At 37.9% G+C, this 24,871-nt stretch overlaps 1 long non-coding RNA gene across 1 annotated transcript in view; it reads left to right on the forward strand.

Annotated features, from left to right (window-relative positions):
• The first annotated feature begins 858 nt into the window (after nucleotides 1-858).
• The window catches only part of LOC138237744 (uncharacterized), an 87,160-nt gene continuing 63,147 nt past the window's right edge, over nucleotides 859-24,871 (forward strand). The window contains exon 1 of the long non-coding RNA XR_011189113.1: nucleotides 859-945. This is a non-coding gene — a long non-coding RNA (uncharacterized lncRNA). The remainder of the gene's footprint in view (nucleotides 946-24,871) is intronic.

Consider the following 24,871-nt stretch of genomic DNA (forward strand, 5'->3'; position numbering starts at 1 on the left):
TCATTTCTGTCCATGAGGAAAATGCAAATTTTCATTGAGCCTTTTAAGCCTGCAGTTTAAGGCAATTGCTTGCAACACCAGTGACCATTTTGTAAGTGGCCTGATTCCTCTAAGGCTTTCTCTTTTAAGAACATGGTGGCCTCATCTTTTAGCGTTTGCTATGAAACATAACTATCTGCCACCATTGCAACCAATCTGTATTTTTATAATTTATGTACGGGAAACAGCAATAGCAGAAGTCAATTTCTCCCTCACACAGCCAGCTCTGTACAGGCCAACACAATCAGGCATGTATAGACCTGCTATCTGTCTCTTTTGTTTGGCAGAGAATTATGATTTGGTTAAATATTTGATACATTTTGTCATGTATCCCTCTCTCGAAGATGACTGTGGTCATATATTTTATCACGCTGGTTTAAAAAATAACGCAACTCCTTTCAAATGGCGTTGTAGCCTTGAAATCGCATCATCTGCTAGATTCTCCTTTAATGATCTTTTTTTCCACGGTACTGCACTGAATTCTGTTTGACACCCTGTTTTATGGTAAAAATCAAATTGTGATTAAAAAGTGATTCTGACCTCATATGTCCTGAAAAAACATCAGCTTGTATTCATAGAATTTTCAGAACAGTCTTATATAAAAGCAAGATGGCAAATATTAATCATGGAGTCGAAATTCTGAGAAAAAGAAGGTAAAAAGGCAATGAAATGTTTGCTGTACCACCAAGAGACATGCTCAGCCTGGCTGCCCCCCCCCCCCCTCAGGTCCTTATATCCCAATTTGCATAAACATGAGTAATTTATGAATAATAAATGGTCCTTGCATTCAGCGGGAGTCATTAATTTGCATATCACCATGGCACTACAGTTTTATTTCCTGTGTGTCGTGTTATCATCTCCTCTATAAACCTGCATAAACCAGAATCAAAGAAAACATTGAAACAGGTAAGTATTTCTTTTTTCTCTCCACAATGAATATTTCAGCAGCAACATTGTTTGGGTTTTTTTTCCTTTCTGTGCCGAGATTCAGGGCTGTTGTTGAGATTTGGCGGTATTCTGCTTGGATGGGATTGCCAGCATTAAAAAATAAAGAATAACCCTTTGCATACATGCCCCGTTTTTCTGCAATTTGCATAAACATGAAGTGGCACTGAATAATTGATGAGCACTGTATGTATTTATCTATTTATGTTTTGATATATACAGGGTGTTTGGAATGGGTGACATGCTTTGGGATTGGTTACCACGCTTCCCTTTAAATCTGCCTGCTCTGAATTAACCCAGGCGTCTTGACAAAAGTGATTCCATCTCAGGCTGAGGAAATGGGCAACAGCGGCACCACTTACAGTTAGAGGGTTTTCGTGCAACACTTTGGCTTGTAAAGCTTTTCTTTACACGTCTTCATACTAGATATTGATTGTTATGCAAAAGCAAAAATCAGGCTTAAGCAATTTCAAAATAATGTCATCAGAGCTTATACCAGGAGGCACCATCATTATAACAAAAGTTACTTTGTCATTTTTAATTTGCTTCAAAAGCAATTTGCTTCATCTCCTCCTGTTTATTGGGGTTTTTTTTTGGGAGTTGGATTTAAAGCAAAAGAAGGATGGCTGAATCTCTTGCAGTCCTAATGACTATCTGTTGTTATTTAAGATGGCCACTGTGCAAGATTAATGGTGGATATTTTTCTGTTTTTTTTCTGTGTTGGGCTCTTTGATGACTCAGATGTCCGCTTATTGTGTGGAATTCATGACCACAGTCTGAGCAGATCATTCCGCAGCAGTGTATGTAGGAGAAGCACTTCCGTTCATTCTTATTTTTAAAATTTCGTTGGTTGACCTGATGCTCACTTGTTATCCATTCTGATGGACTCCTCTGAAGCTTTCCTGTATAAATGTTAAAAAGAAAAGAAGTGAAAGATATTTCCCAAAATAATTGTCTTTCATGGGAAAGAACTCACTGCACCACTGCCTGCTCTTGCTATGCAATGTGATGTAACAGTACTGAACTGCACACAGACACCTTGATCTTTTTCCCATAGCTGGCTGGACGTCTAGCAAACTCATCGTTTGGGCAGAATTTAAAGTGCAGTATTTATTGAAGAAAGGTTAACAATCCATCTGGCTGTGCCATATAGAAATTCTGGTTATACCTCTTGAATATTTTACTGGCCTGTTTGCACACCTGCTCTTTTTGGAAAAATAGCTTAGCTGTAGGGCTCTTTTTTGTTTGATTTTGTCCTTGTGCACACTTCCGCAAGCATCCGGTTCTTGGTTACAGTACTTACCTTGTCTGCAGTTAATGGTTTGACTTTGAATTGGCGAAGCGATTTTGGTGAGCTTGCAAATGAGTTAAAAATAGAACAATCAATGGCTTTGCTCGGTAATTGTTCTTAGAGCATAGCCTTTTGATATGACTACCTCCCCAGAAACAAAATTAAAATTCTCCCTATTTTAAGACAGACTGCTTGATAAATGGGGTTGACTGCTGGCTGTGCAGCCTGACGCATAGCTGAGACAATAAATATTAAAACAGAGCCGGAGAGTGAAGGAGAAGGTGTTAGAGGCACGTTCTGATCTTGGTGATTAAGAGCAGTGCCAATGTATCTTGACAGTCTGCATGTGATGGGAGATCCAGTACTTCAAGGAGTGATACTATCAGGTTGGCAAGATAAACACAGATCTTATTAGTGACTCCCCGATCAGGTTACTTTTATTTACTTGGGGTTTTTCCCCCGCAGTCAATAAAAGAGCAACTGCAAATTACAGAAGCTGCGTCGGGGAGGGAGATGCCTAGCTACAGGGCCGCGATGCTTGTCGTCTGATGGCTAATAAACAGCTATTAGAAAAGCTTCAGGCTCTACAGAGGGGACTGGCTCCAGAGGATCAGATAGTCTAGCGCTATTTTAACAAAGCAATTTTCCCTTCTCTTTCATCTCCTGCCTGTATCAGAAGGTGGTGGTGGGGGGAGGGGGGGTATACTATATAACTGTTGTGCCTTTTTTATTTTTTTGTTTCCTTACAAAGCCTCTGTGATTTCAATAAAAAATCAGACAGATACAAAATAAGCAGCTCGACCTGAGAAAAGGGGCTCCCTTCGTAGAAAGTGATCCTCCGTCGTTTTTTTTCCCCCTGAGGCAGGGGGCACTGGGATTGTGTGTTAGATCATTAAGACGGCGGAGTTCTTTTTCAGTCTGGTTCTTATCCACTATTTCAAAGTGAGGCGCTTTTCTGTATAGCGTAGGCCTTGGACAAGAGCTTGTGAAGCCTGGTTAAATTTAAGAGTTAAATGAAGGTGGGACCTCCATCTTCTTTCTCCTTCATTTTTCAACCACTAATCACAACCTTGTGGCTTTTGTTCTCATGAACGGTCTCTTTTAGTTGTGGACAACGTTAAGATATTCTAATGAAGTCTTTATTCTTCATAACGCAGTAGGGGCAGTGATACTGAGCAAATGGCATCCGTCTCCCTCTGCTCTTGATGGGCATTCCACTGAAGTGATGATAAATTGGCTGCTTGTCACCTACTTTTAGAAGGCATTACATAGCAGGATAATATATTCTTTTCAATATCTCTAGATTAGGCAAAAAAGTAATAAAAAGTAATCATGTACTACCATATGCATGAAGCAGTGCAGACAAAAGAGTCTTTCATAACTCTTTCGTAAGGGAAATTTCACTTGCGCTTGAGTTTTTTTTCAATATCTTAAAAGAAAATCTCATGCTTATCTCGTAGGTCTCCATGATCCATGGAAAGAATGAAAATAGTAAGGTGTTCCGGGTGCACAGAGTACACTTTTATGGGCTATTTATATGAAAAAGTGACACACGTATGATGGATGTCTAACGCAAATTGCCCGTTGATGCAAGTATACCAAAGTAAAATAAATTTTCACATTAATATACAGAGTATCAAAAGCGACTTATAACTACAAACAATTCAAAAAGTGATCAGGGAAATGACCAAATCAGTTTTGTGCAATTTTATTGAACAGATATGATGTAGGTAAATTATTTGTGCTGATTGACATTTGACAGCAATAGGGCTCATCAACAGAGGGACTACTGTGAAGGTCACAGGCTAGTCGTGTGTGAGCGTGGTCATTGCTGGCAGCAATAAGCTGTGCATCTGGGACACATGCTTCACATGCTGTCTTGTGGGAATCTGCCCCAGTCTCAGGTTCTCTTGTTGAGCCCTGACAAGTATACAGTAGGCCTGTTCCCTGGTCTCTGATCCCTGATTGTCACATACTGTCCCAGCTCATCCTGCAAGCCTGGTACACTTGGGCAACCATACCATAGCTTTCACATTCTCACCACTCAGGAAAACTGGTGTAACACAAGCAGGATGGGGGCTTGACTTGTGCTGCTGGAATGTTGCCCCGGACGAGCAGCAAGATTAGGTCCCAGGTCTTCATCAATGTAGCGCCTTGCAGTCACATTGTCATCAAGCACTACAAGTGAGGCTCAGTAGTGAGTAGACACTCCTGCCCAGACCATCACACTTAGGCCTCCCCATTAATGGGTTTGTTTCACCCAGCAATCAGCTCAACGTTCACACTCACTGACGTCCATCAGGGTGTGTCACGCCCCACACTCTCCCTCGCAAACGACGTTACATTCCCGGAACCTCTGCTTCCCAATCTCATCCCTGATTGAACCCAGCACATTCTCACATGCATCAGATTCCTCAAATTCTCACTCCCTAACCAATCATCCAATCACACCCCTTTCCTTTCAGTATTTAAACCCCCTTCGCACACCTTCCCACGCTCACTGTTGAGAAGCCTTTCATAGTATTCTCCAGTGCATGTTTCCAAACCTTTTGACTGATCTCCCGTTACGAATCTTCTGCTTCCGCCTCTTGACCTCGCCTTCTGGATTTTGCCTTTGAATTGTTTTGGATTTCTCCCGCTACCGGACCCTCTGCCTCCCTTATCGACCCAGCCTTTGGATTTTGTCTTTTGGTTTGCCCCTTAGCTACTCTGTGTCCTGTGGGATTCCGGTCACGCATAAGGATCCTTCTATTCCACGTATCGGTTTCGTGACAGAGTGGTGTCCACAAAATCTTGACTCATGACTGAAGAGGACTGGCCTCCCCTGCTGTAGATTGTGCTCCAAATTACTGGAAGAAAAGCAAGGAGCATGGTTCCTTTCTTTGATTTGCTTGATTCGCACCAGGCTTGACTTTTAACAGGTTAAATCAGATCATCACCTGTGCCCGGTCAGCTTATGCAGCAGTCCTAGTCACTCAGTCAGTCATAAAATTAATCGCAATAACTTCAAAAACATGCATCCCAACCCACAGACCTTATACCTTTTCTCCTAAATATGGCGATCTGATTGTTCTGATGCTCAGTATATAAATGGCAATAAAATTGTCCTACTCCTGAATATAACATACACATTATATAGGTTATATCTTACACCATATGACCATCATTTCTCTTATTTATTTGTTCCATCATTATAGTGCCAACATGCGCATAAGTATTTAAGGGCAGCCCAGTGATATGGCAGTCCACACGTTTGTCTCAAAGCTTCAAGGCCCCAGGCTTGACTGTGGCCTCTGGTGTCTGACTGCGAGCATGAGAACAAATGAAAGGGGGCCATGTGACTCATCTTGCCCATTAGGTCTCTAGGGGTATTGGATAGAGCAGCTCAGCTTTCTCGAGCGGGGGGCCAAGAAAATATGATGTCATCTCTTCAAAGAGCCTTTAGCCCTGTGAAGGGAATATGCCTGGGCCATCTCCTCCTCCTCACACTCCCCAGATCACAAGGACATGAGAAATGTTGCAAGAACAATGACTCTAACATTTCTTTCTGATTTTCATTAGGTGATCAAATCAACTGCCCTGTCTTAAAAGAAGTAGTGACTTGTCATCTTCAACAATCAAAATGTCTGTCGGATGTAGTAATAAATGATCCCAGGACACTACAATATATAATTAACTTAGTTTCTGGACTAGACAACCCATCTCACTTGTACTTGACTGGTTTGTATTAGTTATATGACCTGCAGAATGGCAGATTTTCAGTCTTTGGCAACTTTTCCATGAGCTCAAAGAATCAGGATGCAGTTTCCTGGTGTGCAGGAGTGACAGAAATAAAAAGATGAGAAACGATGTCTGCAAAGTCCTATTGAAGTTGGATCAAGAATCCTAAAAGTCTCCCCTCCTCTACAATGAGGCCCTGTAGTCTGAAGTCAAGCCACCTTGGATGAGCTTAGCATCAGATCCGGCAAGCTGGGGAGGGATGAGACTGGTGGATACTGGTGTAAGTATTCTGCCATGGCCAATCCAAAATCAAACAGAAACATATTCCTTTAGCATGAGAGATTAGTCATTCAAAGTCAGAGAGAGGCTCATTGTCAAATTAGCAACTAAAGCTATTAAAATCTCTTACTGGTCTTCCTGGTCTGGAAATTTATGAAAAGAAACTGACATAAAGAGAGATTAGGTTTTAGGAAAACCTAATGTATTAATTGTGTCTGTCACTCAGGAAATCACAATCTGAAAGATAACAAAGGCATTATATAAAAAATGCTAAATTGCAACAATTTTCTTTTTCTTCAGTCTATCAACCAACACAAGATTACTCTATTACTCTATTTGTTCAGTGTTTGTAGTTTGTTCTTTATTTCATAATAACAAATTACTTTTTTTGTGCTTTTGACATTCTACCCATTATCTTACCATAATTTAGAGAACAAAAGCTTTCTGTCATTCATTAGACTGATGCTCTTATCCAAAGCATCTTACTGGTTTCAGGCAATTACAATACCCTTTTTCCTTTTTATTCCGATACTGATTCGTACCCCCATTCACACAGTAGATTATGTCGAATACTCTCTTGAGGGTACAGCGTGAGTTTGAAACCTTGATCCATGAATTCCAGTCATCAGGATCATAAGCCTTAACCTATCGCTCCACACTGGCACTCCAACAACATTATTTGGACCTGGTTAGGAGAGGAGTCAGGCACCTCTAAGGAAAATCAGGTTGCTGCTATATATCATCAGTTCAGAATTTCCAGTGCAATAGTGCAGTACAGAATGGGGACACTGTGATGTAGGAGGTGCCTTGCTTCAGATGCGTTTTCCGAGTTTTAAGACCCCTCCCCTTGATTTGATTGGTGAAGCCGTGTCTCACTTCTCTGTCCTGCTCTGTCGTGTAACAGCTGTCACACGTCAGCCAGCTGCTGCTGCGCCCCATTGCTGGATGACGCAGTTTACCTCCCATCTGCAAAGCACCCGGCATTTTGTCCAGTGCATCCGTGTGCATCTCATACACCATTTTTGTGAATTGGCTTAAATCCTGAAGAACCCGCAGGGCGGGCAAAACTGGCGTTATTTTTCCAAACGGGGGGGAAAACAAACAGCTGGAGTCATTCTACACCTGCCATTTCTGAGCAGGCGTCTGCTGAGCACATCTTCGTACCACCTCAAATTAAGCGTGGAGCCTGAGGGCTGCACAGTTTCTCGGTATCTAGCTAATGCATTGGCCCCTGAAAGGGACCGGTTGTTTTAGTGCAGCATTAGGGCTCACAGACAAGGGGTCCTGCTGCTGTGAAGATGCTGCACCCCTGGGATTTAAACTAGGGGGAGTGGGAGACAGCTTTGCTGTATAGGCATCAGCTGCATTTAACTCAAAATTAGTGACATTGTTTGTGTAATGCTGTAAGCGATCTGCTGTACCTGTTAGTCTGTAGAGTTTAGGAGACTATGAAATGGTGCCTTTATTCATAATTGAGCTTTTATACCAATACATATATAGTGGATACGGAAAAGTAGTATAATATAAAAGTGTTTCAAGTACCAAATTGGTATAAATTACTTTATGGTAAAATAAATACATTAAAACAATTGCATTAACACCTGTATTAAAACTCATATGTTTTTTGGTATGAAAAACATGGTTGTTCAGTGTGCAGATTTTACCCAATGTATTATATAGTCACTGAAGACAAAGGTTTCTCACTTCCCAAGTTTCTTATGTTCCCAAACACACAGTCTAGAAGTGACCAGCCACAGGGATTAGAGATCAGCACTAATGTTATGGGCTAAACTAGGCTGTTGAGTCAGACATTATTGCCATGAACAGGAGACCAAGACAGACTGGCTCATCAAAGTGTCATGTGGAATCAAGTTACAACCGCGGCTCATGGGTCTGCAGGGTTTTGCAGCCTTCATGTCCAGACACGGGTGACAATGCTCGCTCGTAGCCTTCCACATCACCTACAGCAGCATTGTCCCTATATGTTTTTGAAGTGTTTTGTCTGCTGACACTACTACAGTATATCAGTGCAGGCTGATCCCCGTGGGGATTATAGATCCCACACTAGTTCCTTTTCAGCAAAGACTGAACTGACTGCTTCCTTCTTCAGATCTTCCCATATTCTCTTGCAACTCTTGTCCTTTTACTTTGTTTCTTACCCTCTCCTCAATGGTATGGATGTTCTCTATGGTCACTCAGTGCTATACTTCTCTCTCGGTCTCTGAGTTGAGGCACAGAGTCTTCCTTACAATTCACTCCATGAAGCCTACACTTGAGCACTGTCTCCATGAAGCATATACGTCTTCATTCCAATTTATTCTGTGACAGATAGAAACTGTCTTTCTCTTCACTAATATTTTAGTGGCCTACCTCTGCCTATCTCAGGCCACCCCTTCATCTGCAGTTGTCTGTCTAGACACTGTCTAGCCTGCAGTGACAAGACGTGCTACTATCATGCTAGGCACTGCCTCCCTCCTCCATCTGCTCACAACTCCCTGTCAGCCCTGATCCAGCTACGACCTCCTGTTCCTTGTCGTTATACTTCTTCATCACCGGGCCTGGTGAACAATGGTAGTTGCCACCTACCTGCCCAACTCCTGATCCTCCTCACTATATAGCATCCTATGCAATGTTTACTCAAAGTGTTGTACAGTCCCACAGGCCTGTGAGATACCCAGGTTTAGAAAGAGATCTTAATTACAGTAACTTCAATATTTGTGTGCCACATTTTGGTGCGTGCATTTCCTATGGTGTAAGTAAACAATGTGCATGACTTCTGGGTGTTACAGTGGCCAGAAGAATCAAGGATTTTTGTAATTGTACATAAGCCAAGGCAAGGTTATTTGAAACTGCAATCAATGTGTTTATTGGAAAAGCAACAATTCATCGACATTTTTTTTACTGGTATTGTTACCCCAACAATTAACACAAAATGACAACAAAAATGAAGTTTATTTTTTAAGAAAACCTCAGTAATGAAGGTGTGTAGAAGCTGGTCAGTCACTCTTGTGTTGACACAGATCAGTGCTCTCTGGCTGTGGAGTTTTCAGAAATGCTGTTCCTAACATCCACTTTTGTCCACAGTATTACTCTCCTGTATACAGCACAATGCCTTGCAAAACATTGTAAAAGTAAGGCTCAGTGATACTTAAAGGAAATGACAGAGACTATTAAAACCCCTTAAGCTCTATGAGGTTTATCTTTTATTTCCAAGACAACACACCTGCTGAGAGAGGACAAAAACTGCAACAAGAACGTTCAAGGAAAAAATCAAGGAAGGACATGGTTTAATTCAAAGGAATTTTAGTTATGTTGGATCTTGATTTTGCTAACATGCTATCAAAATGAAACTAAGTCTGAATAAGAAAACAAAATTTTCAAGTTATTTCCAAATATAAAAGAGAACCATTAAATAACAAAATCTTATTTTTGCTTAAAAAATATAGTGAATGTTTCACTGAAAACAGTACAATGAATAACAGCCTTGCTTAGAAAAAGTATCTACAAAACACAAAAGGCCAGCATGAAAAAAACTAAAAGATCAATCTGTTCAACACAATACTACACAAAGTTCAAAGTATTTTACAATTAAATAAAACATGCATTAAGCAAATGACATTGTATTAAAAGGGCGCTGCAGAATAATACATTCATTGCAGCCGTGCTAAAATGTATACCATTTAAAAATCATTTAAAACACCCTCCTTACCTCATTCCCTGCTCATTTGTACTTGTCAGCTAGATCCGGTTTATTACATGAAAGGATATGCATATTTCTTGCTGTAACTATGCGCTCCAATTTATCCATTACTTTACCTGTTACTGGTTGTTATGGTTACGCAGCACAGCCTGATGTGAGACAGATGCACTTGTAAGGACAGAAGCTTCCAGTGTAGATCTGTGTGCACAGCCCCACTGCCTGCTATACTGCTGTTGCCTCAGCATTATTGTGTTTATAGACTGGCACTGTAGATTTAAACTTTAATTTTATTATCATTTATGGCAGCAGCGTGCTGGGGGCCTGAAGAATGAGGATCAGGCAACTTGTGGTTTTCTTCCACTAGTGCACCAAATTAGAAATATTATAGCGCTTGAAGAACGACTGTACTCGCATTTTCCAAAGGAAATAACCTTTGAAGCAGTCAAACCTCTTGCAAACCTTACCACTTATTCTGAAAACATGTGAACTGCTCTGAATGAAACGGGGAAGTAATATTCCAACATAAAGAAATCAAATGTAACAAGAACGATTTGAAATCATGTTTTTGTTCACAATAGGTAAGGTTCACTTCTCATCTGAATCTGGCACACCATGTGATGAGTACCTTCTATTAAAGATAATGACCAAGCCCTGTATAATTAAATGTTTTGTATTCCAATATAGGAGCCTGGTGGTATTAAGATTGGCATTTATCTCTCTATAGCCCCACCGCCCTTCATAAAGAACCGTTGTCATGGTTTTCTTCCGTATTTCCTTTTTTAATTGATCTTTGTGTCAGCTTCGGCTTCATTTAAAAAAAGAATAACCCATTTGCATAAGTGTCATTAAAGGCTCCAGCTGTACAGAGCAGGGATGCTTTAAAACCACAGACCTATTTTGCGTGATCTGCATACCAAATGTGACAGTAATGACTGCGTTCTCCGCTTGCATGTAGGGGCACAGAAGGAGAAAGAAATGGCTGGAACCGTGTTTTCATCTAAGAAGCACCTATGAGCACTACACCCTCTCCAGAATTGTGTGCTCCTTCTTTTAAAGTTCCATTGAATTAGATATCCACAAACTGCGCTTTATTGTGTTAATGCCATCACCATCGGTGCCATTCCATCAGCATTAAAAAATTGTAAGGCCTGTAAATTAAGAAATGTTCTACTATTTTAATTCCAGAATACCAGTGGGTGTGGTATCAAAATGGCCAAGATCATTTAAAAAGCAGAAGTTTAATGTATGGTTTCTAACATGCACAGTAGCTGGTTCCTTTTTATATGCATCGCTTTGTTGAATTCTTTTTCAGACGAAGGAAAAATGTGATTATGCGGGGGAACAAATCCCATCCATCAGATAACGTGATGAAGTGCTCGAAGTAAAACGCTAAAGAAAGAACTTGTTTTGAGAGGAGGCTGTCATGAGGCATGCTGACAGATTTCTGAGGGCAGTGCCTTGGGCATTCCAGGATGTGCTGACTGGCTTTGTGGGCGAACTTATTCTGGTCAGACAGCAGACCTGCGGGGGTTAGAGTCCATGGTTACTTGAAGGACATGGGACAGGGAGTAAATACACATATCATAGGTGGGACTGTTTGGTGGCGATAGGCTAAGGCATAAGAATTGGAGAATCTAATGCATATTAGATGCATATTTGTTGTAGTCTTCTTATTTATTGTTATTGTCATCCTGTAAAGCGCTTTGAGAAGCCACCTTTAAAGGCGCTATATAAAATAAAGTTTATTATTATTATTATTATTATTATTATTATATTTCAGAATTGTGGTCTGTCTCTGAGCATGTCTGTAGTGTGAACTTAGGAAGGCGAAGACAGAATTGTATTAAATGCATCCGTGCCTGGTTCACACTCTTTAGAAAATGTACTGACTTGAGTGATTGTACACTGTGAGTGTTGTGTGAGGAAACTCCAGGTCATGCGGGAGAAAATAAGGAATTACAGTAACCTAATTGTGTTGTTTTGAATAAATGAATAGGTAATAATAATTCCTTACACTTTTCTGGACATTCCACTCAAAGCAATTTACAGGTAATGGGGACTCCCCTCCACCCCCATCAATGTGCAGCCCCACCTGGATGATGCAACGGTAGCCATAGTGCGCCAGAACGCTCACCACACATCAGCTATTAGTGGGGAGGAGTGCAGAGTGATGAAGCAATTCATAGATTGATAAACAGAATCACCTCCTATATATTCTCAACACTTTAGTTATAAGTATTTATCAATGGTTCATATGTGTTCAAATCAATAAAATAAAACACACGAACACTTGTAATTATGAAAAATGTATGGTTGTTAGATTATATATTTGGCACAGGAATTCAATAATCAATTTAATAATGGAGGAAAATGGATGATAATGACTTCTGATGCACCTATATGTTGCAAAGAGCCTGCTTCTATTCTTGTTCTTACTTAAATCCAGGTGATACAAAGGAGATGCGTTGCATGTGAAGATGAGCGATCACATACTGCAGAAAGAAGAAGTGTTGTTCAATTGATTGGAATGGCTTTGGTGGTTAAGAACACAATAAAGTTGTAAGTGAGAGGAGGTCATTTGGAGCTTGTTTGGTTCTTAGCAGCTAATTGAGCTCAGAATGTCATGTAGATATTTATTGAAAGAAGTTGGGGTACTGGTTTTGACAAAATGGCTGGGTATACTATCAACTTTTAAGTTTGTTGCATTTTGTTTTGATGTTGAATAATCAAATCAGGTCTCATGATCTTCTGTGTTCATGTCTAAAAAGTAACGTTTTGTACTTTGTTCAATCAGGACTTTGAGCCTGAAAATGCATCTGGACTCTCATATCTACACTTTCCATAGCAACAATATATTATATGTAATATAGTGATTAAAATTGCACACGACAATCTGGATCAGAATGTAGTGTAGAAGGAATGTTGTGTCAAAATAGTGAAATGTTAATATAACATCCCTTGATTGAAACTCTACACTTTAAACCATTTATCCTTACATTCTGTTTGCATTTCTACATATCAGATGTAAAATGATGTGTCAGCATGAACATAGATTTTTTTTCATACGCAGCTCCTTCAAGATAAGTGTTTATCATCTTATATTTAAAATGTATTTTGCTCCCTGCATGCAACACTCTACAGTTGTACCTGACAGGGCAGCTGGCTCTGGTGTGAATACAGGCCCACAGTGAGATAATGTGTATCCAATTTATTTCACTAAATAAAATCCTACTCGAAACAGACCATGCTACAGCCAAAAAATAAGGATGTATTGTGGCACGTTCACCTGATTAGGTGGAAAAATTGGAAATCGATTATTGTTCTAATGAGAAACTTTTGATTGATGCACTGTGGGAAATCAGAACTATTAATACAGGACCCACATTATTTAGTTGCCACAGGACAGCAAAGAGTATAGAGACTATTGTCCATGTGTCAGTATATTTTGTGTGTTACTGCTATTCATTTATATATTTATATATATGTGTATGTTTACATGTGGATTGCATTTTGGCACTCTCATGAAGGGCATCTCATTCTGTGGGAAGAGGTATGTGAATGTGCAGGCATTCAAGTGAAAATCCAATCCTTCACACTACACAGCCTCTGCAAAGTCTTTTAAATGACCCTTTATATCATGGTGCCATGTCGATCCTTTCTGAAGAGGGAGGCCTGTTAAAAAGAAGAGATGTATGTATACAAGTGGCTGAGTTATGTATTACTCCTGTATGCTTTGTTCTGGGTGCTGGCTGACCTTATCTAAGGGGAAGAAAAGCATACATTATGACAGGCAGAGCCTCACTATGGGGGGAGATTCAGCACCTGATTAGTGTGTCTGAAGCCTTTACATGCCTGTTTGACCTCAGCAAGAAATGAGCACAGCCAGGTGTTTCTTTCAGAACCACACAAGCTGTCTGCTTGTCAAGACTCCTGCACGAAAACAGCTTGTCTCAAAATAATTAAACAAACAGAAAACTGCTCTGGCCTGAACGATAATTGACAAAATCTTGCTAAAAAGATCGGAGGTCGGAGGTTTTAATCCAAGGGTGTCCACACTTTAAAGCCCACATCACCAAATCAAAGCCTTTTCAAGACACTGCCTTCACACCCTCTTGAATTCTATCTGGTAATTTAAATTAAACCAAAACAATAATTCTCTCATCCCTCATGCAACAACAATCACACTTCCTTCACTAGAAAATTCTTTTATGTTGTCATAATCCTATGTTATGATGCTAATGCTACAATATAACCAATACTGTATCCTTAATCAACAAATTCTGCTTCGTACATCACCATGAAAAAGGAATGAACCATGTCCTGAGAATATTTTGTTCATTAGAAATAAGAGAAAAAAAGTGAGGCCTTTTATACACTGGACTATTGCACTTTTGAAAAAGGTACAGGTGTATTAGTGAAACTCATCCCATTGAACCAGAAGCTCTGCACAAAATGCTGCAATGTGTTGACCAGGAACAATGGGCTTTTGGAAGTGCTGTCCTTTGGATGAGACATTAAACCGAAGTCCTAACAGCCTAGTCATTAAAGGATCCCACAGAAACTTTTGAAAGAGTAGTGCCCTGATTAAATTCCACTCTGGTGCATGTTGTAATCCACAATGAACCTACCACTCAGGTTGATCCATATATGTATTTAGGACTACACATAGACAGTAACCTGTGCTAGACAACTCATGTTGAGAGTGTTAACTCCAAAGTTCAGCAGCGCTTATATTTCTTGCGAAGACTACGAGTGTTTGGGGTTCTACAGGAAATAATACTACTCATTTACCACACTGTAATCGACAGCATGAGCAGATATGGTATAACAGTGTGGTTAGGTAATTTATCAGTTCAATTAAGATAGCAAATTACCCGTCTCATCCAAACAGCTTTGAAGGTAATAGAAGTGAAACAGCACCCCTCCCTACAGACAATCGTTGAAAAAGCCATAATCAAACAGGCAGGAAAAATTCTATCAGATCCTTCCCACATCCTCAATTCTGAATACCAACTTCTTCCTTCTGGCAAACGTTTAAGGGTTCCCAAACGTAAGTCAAACAGATACAAACATTCCTTTGTTCCACTATCCATTAAAGCTGTCAATGCAAATGGCAAGGATAAACACAATTTTTGACCTTTACAATCCACCTGTGTGCAATATGTTTTGTAAAGTGTTATAAATATTATATGTTGTTATGTGTTATACATGTGCAATAGAGTGATGTGCAATGTTTGTTTGTTTTTTCTGCGTTATATTGAAATGTACATAAGTGCTGTATGTCCACAAAAAAATGGGACAATAAATCTTATCATATCTTATTCAGGAATAGCTGTGCTACTGTACTACAGTTCCCACCTAATTTAACTGGTGAAGCAGTTGCTCACTCCTCAACCTGTTCTGTGCAGCAGGCTGCTAGTGTTGGAAAAGTGTGGCTGTGTTTCAGTGGGGGATGAATGTGTCACTTCCTGATCACCTTGGGATCCTTTGTCAGATCCACATGCCAGGAATTATTGTTCTTAAGACATTTAACGTAGTCTTTATGGGTCAGATTTCATTATCCTTGTCAAATTAAAAACATCAAAAATGACAGCATTGCATATCACTGTTTTCATCTCAGTGGAAGTGAGGATGTTCACATAATCTTTACTGGTTCATTTTCATTACGTTGTGTTTTAACTGAACAGACGTGAATCTAAGAGAATTACCTTTTGCACATCTGTCATTTTTATAGGCCAACAGTATTATTTAACACCTTTGCACATGTCTACCATACTCTTTCAGACAACTTTTTACCAGTCAAACACAAGAACATAAGAAAGGTTACAACTGAGACCCAACTAGCCTGTTTGGTAGTAAGCTGTTAATCGATCTCAATGATCAGTTATTGTTTCTTCAAAGCAACCACATTGCTACTCAATGTTTAGCCAAGATGTTTTTTATATTTCAATAACGGAAGTCTTAATGTGTTGCTGTCCACAATCAGCAATGAGATGGGACCTTTTTCAAGAAAAAAAAAAGAAATGGCCTGGTTGTGAAGCTGGATTACAAAATGGGATACAATTTATGTTACACATTGTCCTTGTTTCTTGTCTTAAGAAATAAACAGATTTAATTGCTTTCAGTGGTTTTTTTTATTATTTTGAAAAACCTCAAGTAGAGGAAATGTTTGAAAATGTGATTTATTTCTTTACATGCTGTCTATCTATACACACACGTGTCTATCTAATACCTTTGACTGTATAATGTTAACAAGTATATATGTGAGGGAACAAGTAATAGGTTTATTCCATGCTGAAAAAAAGAAGAAAGAGAACACAACGTTTCAGCCGTGGAGCCTTCTTCAGGTGTCACCTTTCTTATGTTCTTGTGTTTGACTGGTAAAAAGTTGTCTGAAAGAGTATGGTAGACATGTGCAAAGGTGTTAAATAATACGGCTGAAACGTTGTGTTCTCTTTCTTCTTTTTTTCAGCATGGAATAAACCTATTACTTGTTCCTTTGCAGCCTACGCATGCTGACGCAGCTACCCACCTGAAGTATATATGTGTGCGTATTATTCACTTGGAAAAGGAATCAGAGCAATAACTTACCAATAGACCTTTCATCATGAAAACCCAAAAAGTATAACATACCAAAAAAATAAATCATACTGACAGGACCAGTTTACAATTTACTTCTGGTCTGTGGAAGAGACAAACAGTGGCAGTCTCTTATTAACGCATGTCCTGTCTGTGAAATTACTAGAGAGATAGCTGTGTCTATTCTCCTGTGCCCAGTCTTTTATGATTCTGTATGTTGCATTTTCATCTTCATGGAATTGCTGAGTTTCGTTTCTTTAATCTTTGTCCAAAAGCAAGATTTCAGTTGCTTCCCTTTGTACTGTGCAAGATGTACAAGTTCTGACAGCATCTTCATAACATAGACTGTCATTATTTTAAAAAAAAAAGAGCTAGGACTGTTTCTCAGAATGCTGTTTGTTTTGGATTTTCTTCAGGTTGCTTAATGTTATCCAAAGAGATTTATATATTCAGATGTAGTATTACTGTCATGAGATAATCACAAAGGAGACATTGCAATGGGTTTCCCCAATTTACACACCTTTTTCACTCTCGTAATTCAAGGAGAAATCCTTTTGCATTTCTTATTTGATCAATACAGCAGAGATTGTACTTCCCAGTTATTCATTCTAATTTCAGGGCATGTTTGATAGAAATGGTAGTAATAAGAAGGAACACAATCTAAACTAAAATTTTAGTGATTGGTCTGTAAACTTAAATATATTAATGTAAAATATAAAACGATCCTCATTTGATAATATCAGTGTGTTATTTTGGGAAACAAATGTGAAAATTCAAATCAGGACTGAATTATTATTATGATATTATCATCTTTATAATTTTGTCATTGCCCGACTGTTACATTTTGTATTAAACTCATTCCCCAACGTTTGTGAAAAAAGTGTTCTTATGAAACTGTGATAAAATGTCAACATTAAATAATAAAGAAGCCTTTTTTTCTACATGCCAGACTTTTAGCTATGTTTTTATATTACAAAATAAAATAGTATTCCATAACTTGTCAGAAAATAATATATAGTATCTTTATCCATAATATATTTTGATATACAGAAATGGATAGCTTTCACTCGATTATTACTATTGACCATTTTATTAAATTTTGTTTATATACTGCATGCTATTCATGAGGGAAAAAAACGCTGTACATTAATGTTGCTGAAAACTAAGTGGTAATTTCAGAAAACATTCTACATTTTCTCCAGAAACCTTCCAATACAAAGTGTCAACACAACTGAATAAAAATATTCTAACATGGTGATAACGATATCTCATTATCTATTAATATTTGTGGGAAAAACAATGACAACAAAAGCAGGAGAACAGGCTTTGTTTCCAGCTGTTTGGCAATCCAATAAGAATTATCACAGCCCTCTGGAAACAGGCAGCCTGCAGAATTAATAAAATCACTCCTAATGGCCTTCCTCACATTTGCCTGATCATTAGTATTCATGTGAGAATTCCCTCTTGAAAGAATTAACCACCTTTTCTGGTTAAATATAGAAGTGCAGATCCCAATGTTTACAGTGTTCATAGTTTGTATTTAATAAAATCTCATAAATAAACTCTATCCATTTCCATTCCTTATTGGTCCCTAGTTGCAAATATAAAGATATAAAATACCAAAAGTTGTCTTTTAGAGCTTTGTCTTCGTATGAAAAGACACTTGTGTTGTTATTTTTAAACCACATTCAAAGCAGAGCTCTGATTTTGGTTGAATTTCGGTGTGTGTTTATGATAGAAATGTTTCTATTTAATAGGAATTTGTATCATATTAAGATCTTTTGCTAAACCAGAAGGCATTCTGTGACATTTTGCATCCCTACAACTGATGCTGATGCTAGAGGTTGTCTGTGTTAATTTACAGGGTGCTCCAGTTCATTCTACTAGTCAGTGATTTTTATTGTTTTATAAGTCATCAAGCACGAAAATAAAAAGTTGGATACAATTCAAAATACATAACTTACTATGAATTAACACTGCAATTACCCTGTAATTGTGTAGCATTCACACATTGAAATATATTTACATATAAATCATATGACCATTATTATAACTGCACGAGTCTAGATGTGTACATAGATTTGGAAATATTGCTGGTATTGCAGTGCAGCTAGATTTTTGAATATCTGTATTTCAAATATGAATCCTAAGACTGAACCATTAATCAAGCTGTAAACATACTTTTTTACAGCATGCCATTTTATATCTGTAACTCCTGTATCTTAAGTAGTAATTTCATAATTTGTTTACCATATCTGTCATTAATATGTAATTTAACATGCATTTGTAAGTGTAGATTGTTACGTAATTACAAGGTAATTAAAGTATAAATACTTGTATTTAGAAATTGTCATAGGTTTTTGGAAGACAAAATGTGCGATAGGTCTGTTTAGATTTACAGTGCTCTGCTCTTAAAAATTAATCAACGACAAAACAGAAACAGCTCAATCAGTTTGAGTGATTTTTGTTAGAACAGGAATGTAGAATACAATCATTTGTTCACAACTAGATGTCAATTTAATCTGTTTAATAGTCTGATCTACTAAGCCCAGTTATTCCAAATTCTATCTGAAAACAAATATCCTTAAATAGTATTTTATTTGCAGATCAAATTTAAATTTTCTGTTGACTTTTCATAATGTCCTTCATTCAAAATTGTGTCTTAGGATTTAATCACACATGCAGTCTACTTTTCTTGGTTTTTAATTGCTTTCTAAGGCACTATTAAACATTTTAATTTGTTATCATTGAGACTAATATTTCAATTTGTATTTTTATAATAAGAGAAAAAATCTGTTGGGTACCTGTTTTTGACCGTATTCAAATAGCATTATTTAACCTTAGATTTGCAACATGTAAGCAGTTACAAATGTTCATGAAGACAAAATTCTTGATAATTACTGAAATCCATTTTTATTCTATAAACAAAAGCAATGTGGAATTTGTTTAATGAAGAGACATCCCCAGAAAGTGAAAAAAGCTAGATAAATGTGGTTCAGCTTAGTTTTAACATGCATACATGTGTGGTATAATATTTACCCTCTAATAAATATATACCGTGAAATATTTTTTTCTTAAGTTCTGAAATATCAGCTTCAGATTGCAACCAGTAAGGAAATGTTATTTTAAATATTAAAGCAACAAATACAAATGTTAATATCCCTATATGACCTAACCCAAATTATTTTTGGATTTTCTTGAATTTTCATTTCATACTTATATTCTTACAGTTGCCTATTTGAATATGTTATATCCTGCTACACTATTTAATTAAGCTAAAACATTAAATATACTGTGCATAAATAAAAAAAATGTGAGGGCATTTTAGGGTTTTCGTACAGACACATAATTTTGAAAATAAAAAAGGTACACAATCTATCTGGGCCTGAGATCTTTTCCCTGTAGGAAACCTGAACAATATACAGTAACAAGGATAATATGTTCTTAGAAGACAAAAAAACATGACATAACTGGCATGGCTAGGTACTGTATACTGTTTCATTTTTAGAAAATACATGAATTATTATTAAAAATAAGACATAAAACTGTGGTAGCAATGTTTGGTAGAATACCTTAAGTAATGTAACAGGTTGTAGATAAAAGTTAATTGAAAGACTAGTTTCTTATTTAGTGGAAAATACCTACAGTAGAACAGGTTTTGGTACTGAAGCACCTACTGTATAAATAAAACTATAAGCCTGTTGTACCTTTCCTAATCATTTTAAATGGTATCTAATAAATCATTGCTAAGGCAGATCGTTGTTTATTAAGATTAAGTCATTGTGTTTCTCTCGCTAGAAACTGGGAAAAAACACAAACCGTGATGATCCACGTATTCAATAAAAGCTGGTTTAAGTAGGGAGCTGTGTCAGCAGGGGTAGGCTGCAAAGGAACAAATAAAGGTTTATTCCTGGCTGAAAAGAGAAGAAAAGAAAACACAACATTTCAGCTGTGGAGCCTTCTTCGGGTGTGATAAAATAAAAAGTTTTTACTTTATTTATGTTCAATAAAAGTGTCAACATTTGCAGTTCTTGGGAGCTTCAAAGCAAGAAAGGAACTGAGGTGTTTGCTGAGCTGTACTGGTGTGAGACACATTGATCAAAGGAGTTGTCTGCTTTACCTTGGTTAATCAAGTGCTGGATAAATCAGTAAGAGCTATCAATACTCCAGGAGCACAGGATAAAAGTGAAGAATGAGAGGGGAGAGGACAGACAGCATGACACAAGGAGAACAGAAATTGCCAGGCGAGAGGTCCTTGTTCCGATCAGCCTTTAAGACCAGACTCAGTAAGTATCTGAACCTTGTTAATTCTGTTGATTTTAGGAAACTTTGATTCTCTATGTAGAGAATCCCAAGGTTAAAAATGACCTCTCCTGGTTAGTAGATGCATTTTTTTAGAATAGAGAGATAGGTGCCCCATTTGCTTTGTGGCATCCAGATTTATAGAGAGAAAGATTTAACTGCGGGTCATGTTCTTTTTAGTTTAGAGGGCATGTTTATCTTCCTTGGCCTGTGATATAGGAGTTGATTACTTGGTAGCAGTGTGGGTTTTTTGGTTGGTCTGGATGTAGGCCGCTGGGATGCCTTGTTTGTAAATAAAGCAACTTGTATGTTGTACTTTGTGTTGTGTGTTCTTAGTGTGGGTTGTTATTATTATTGTGTATTGTTATCATTAATACAAATTTGTTTAAGCCACTGTTGGTGTTGTATTGCTCTTTTCATCAAAGAACAAATAACTCATTACAATATGGGGATATTAAAATTTAATTATTGATAATCCTGCTCGGTCTATTTTCTGTAATTCTTTGTTTGTAACTATATCTTCATATACCAATTTCAATTTTGTGGGTAGCAATTAGGATGAAGCTGTTTAAATATCAGATGCTGTGTTAAGTTTGTGATTGTTATTTTGGTTGCATTTGTAATTTTAATAATACCTTCAGTAAACATGTTTTTTTTTAGTTATTTGAAATATAGTTAAATAAATTCCGTTCATAGTGAATTGTCTGCATGATTTTGTTTGCATATTAAAATAATAGAATTTGACCGCGGACAATAAACCAAAGAGATGGCTATAATTGTTCATTTTTTTTCATTTTGTCTTTTATCTTTACAGCTTCAGCAAGTATGTTGGGAATATGTGGCTGCCTGGTAATGACATACAGTAGCTAGGAATGAGGGTACTGATTATTGGCAATTAAAACAATGCTGTGTAGGAATTACATGTATATAAATTTCTACGACTTACATGGGTGCTTGATAACAGCTGTTATAGTCTTGATTCCTTCCCCATGTCAGTGAAGAACAGTCATGTTTCTTAAACGTCTAATTCAGATTGCACGTATGCAAGAGGAATAGTGCAGGAAGAGCTGGGCATCTCACACAACACCAGGCTGCCTGGTCTGTCGCAGGTCTCCCCCAGCTAGTTTTTTTCACACATATCCTTGCAGGTGAAATTAATACAGAGCAGTTGTAATTTTTCCACATTTCAAAAAATCAGAATGAAATGTCCCATTCAAAGGCAATAACTGCATTTCCACCAACCTTCTGCAGACATAGGTTTTGCAGTATGAAGTTTATGAACAGTCTTGTAATGCAATATTCCATTTTTTAATGCAATATTCTATTTTGTCCACACTAAATTCAGACTGGGTCAACTACTGCATAACCCTCAAATGTTATCTCTACATATCTTTCCATTCTTAAACCCCACTTTTTTTAGTTGTCACATCAGGCATGTTTTTCACTTTCTGGATTTCTCTTGAAAGTGGTTATTGAGAAACATTTCAAATACCTGTCTTGAAAGGTGTTAGACAATATTACCTACTTTGTAATCAATTTTACTTTTATTTATCAATAAAGTGCTTCTAATTATTGAATATATAATCATTAATACCCTTTTTGAGTTAAATAGGGTGTAGGTGTAGTTTAACATATTTATACTACCTTCTAATGAGTGTCTAATGCCTGATGTCAGACTTACAATGTCTCTGTTCCACCGTGTATTAATGTCTTATAAGTCTGGGCTGTTAATGGCTGAATATCTTGGCTCACTGGTTTTGAATTTTTAACTTTAAATTTAGGACAATTCAAGGAGATTAGATTAAACTGCTTTAGTTCCCATTGATTGGTATTCAACACTACAGCTAAGACTGGACTGACCCCTGAATCAAGTCTCCTATTTTGATTAATGTAAGAAGTCTTTTCTTTTAATTCAAATAACTTGTAATTCTTTGATCATTCTAATTCTATACTTCTGTAGCTGGCTCTCAGTTTTCAGCATATTATTGTGCTTCTTTTACGTAGTAAGAGTCCTGTTTTTAGCACTGTAGTACCCTTTTCAAGATACTGTGGATTTCTGTTCTTTTTTTGTAAACCCTGTAATTGTTTCTTATCACACGAGCTAAAGAAATATATTTGTCGATACTTCTCAAGTGCTACAGTACATCTAGCACACAGAATGACAACATATCTGATGGTACTGCAAAAGGACTCAGAGAAAAAAAAAATCATATGTGAATAATGTATTTCATATAAAGTTTATAAAATGTGTAAAACATCCATTTCTCTTATCAATAGACATATAGGCAAAAAGGTTTAAATGTTTACACTCTATTTCCAGCAGAATTTCAAAAATATCTCTTTCTTTTAGGAGTTCACTCTTACAAGTGTTTTTTGATGTCAGATTATAATCTGACTGAACAATAACAACTGTCTGCATATCCGTCCTTGGCAAATGCATCTCATCAAATTAATGGTTTCCAATGGTCTCAGTCCTGTCTCCCCCTTCTCATAGACAGCAATGTACTTGTTGGCAACACAGAATTTGAGTAGAAATGTCTTATTTTTCAGAAATTTAACATGCCACAATGACCACATCCAGATTAAAGTGCCATTTAAACCGATGAAAGAGAAAACACAGTTTGCGTTATGTGTTAATTGAACACAGCAGACAAACCCAGGGTTTGGGTCAGTGTCACTAACACCCTGTTTCCTGTATATTAATATTTTAGCAACATGCTTTACTGTACATTCAACAATGAGAATGGTGAACACACCTCGTACGCAAGCTCTAGTGCACGAGTTGCCACGGAAACGAGATGGGGGCCGTCGGTGAGACAGGGCTAGAGGAAAGAGCCTCTTCATTTTATTTAAGAGTTAAAAGAATTTTTGAAGGCGTTGTTTGTGGTGTCTAGTCTTTCAGCTTACCTATTGCATCCCCTTTATTTTGTGTTTCCTGGGTTTCCTTTAAGTACTCTGCTCACGTTTTTTACAGCTTTCTCAAGAAAATAGATTTAAATTTATTAGGCCTCCTACTGCTTCCAGCGGCCTGTTAAGTATTTTTGTTTCAGTGCTCATTGGAAAATACCCGCTCTATCGTGTCCGATCTGTTGTGCTCAATTTAAATGTCACTACACTGCAACTGTAACCCATAATTCTGCTGCTGCTTCTTCTTTTGGAAACAATACTTGAATTAAAACAGACATGAATACCGACTTTGACGGAATTTCATGAGAAACAGTCCTGATGACTAAATGATGTGCTGCCACTATCTGCTGTCTCACTTTGGGGCAAGGGCAGGGAGGGGGCAGCTCCTGTCTCTGAAGGCGATAATTATCCAGGATTTGAAGATGTTTTACAGTTGAGACCTCAAAACCACCGTGTTCATCTCTTACTTTACTAGTTAGTTGTTTAAGTAATAAAGATCAGCATCTGAATAAAAAAACAAAGATCTTCTGTTTATTCTAGAGTGGCCCATTCTGGCTCTAGAGTACAAAGGATGGGCTATATTATTTTTTTCTTTTTTTAATTTTGACTGGATAGTAATTTTGATGACACTCGATACTTTGGAATAGCAAATCGTGCGTCTTTTACGTCTCCGCTTGCTGCTACAAGCGCCATTCCCATACACCAGGGAGAATGAAGACATATAGGCAGACTCCTCCAACCCTCCACTTGTCAGGTCACTTGTCTTTTCACACATCACAGGCAGCACAGCCCTGTCCTGGAGGTTCAGTGTCAGCCTGCAAGTACTGGGGAGGCCACAGGGGGCACTGTGTCACCGAGCATCAGTGCTTCCTCCAGCTGGGGGAAATTGGGTCACAGTCAGTGTGCCATGTGACAGTAACACGTGTCATGACCCAGGATGGACCCCATGATCACAGGGTTCAAACAGTGCTCAGGAGAGCACGTTTACCAGTTGAGCCACTCTGGAGGCCACCCAGATCTTTTTATTAGCTAACAGTATGTGCACCCAGGTTTGAACTAAGAACCATAAAGATGTATATTTTTAGCATGTGAACTGCAGTGAGCATCAC

The sequence above is a fragment of the Lepisosteus oculatus genome, chromosome 3, assembly GCF_040954835.1.
Source record: "Lepisosteus oculatus isolate fLepOcu1 chromosome 3, fLepOcu1.hap2, whole genome shotgun sequence".
NCBI lineage: Eukaryota > Metazoa > Chordata > Actinopteri > Semionotiformes > Lepisosteidae > Lepisosteus > Lepisosteus oculatus.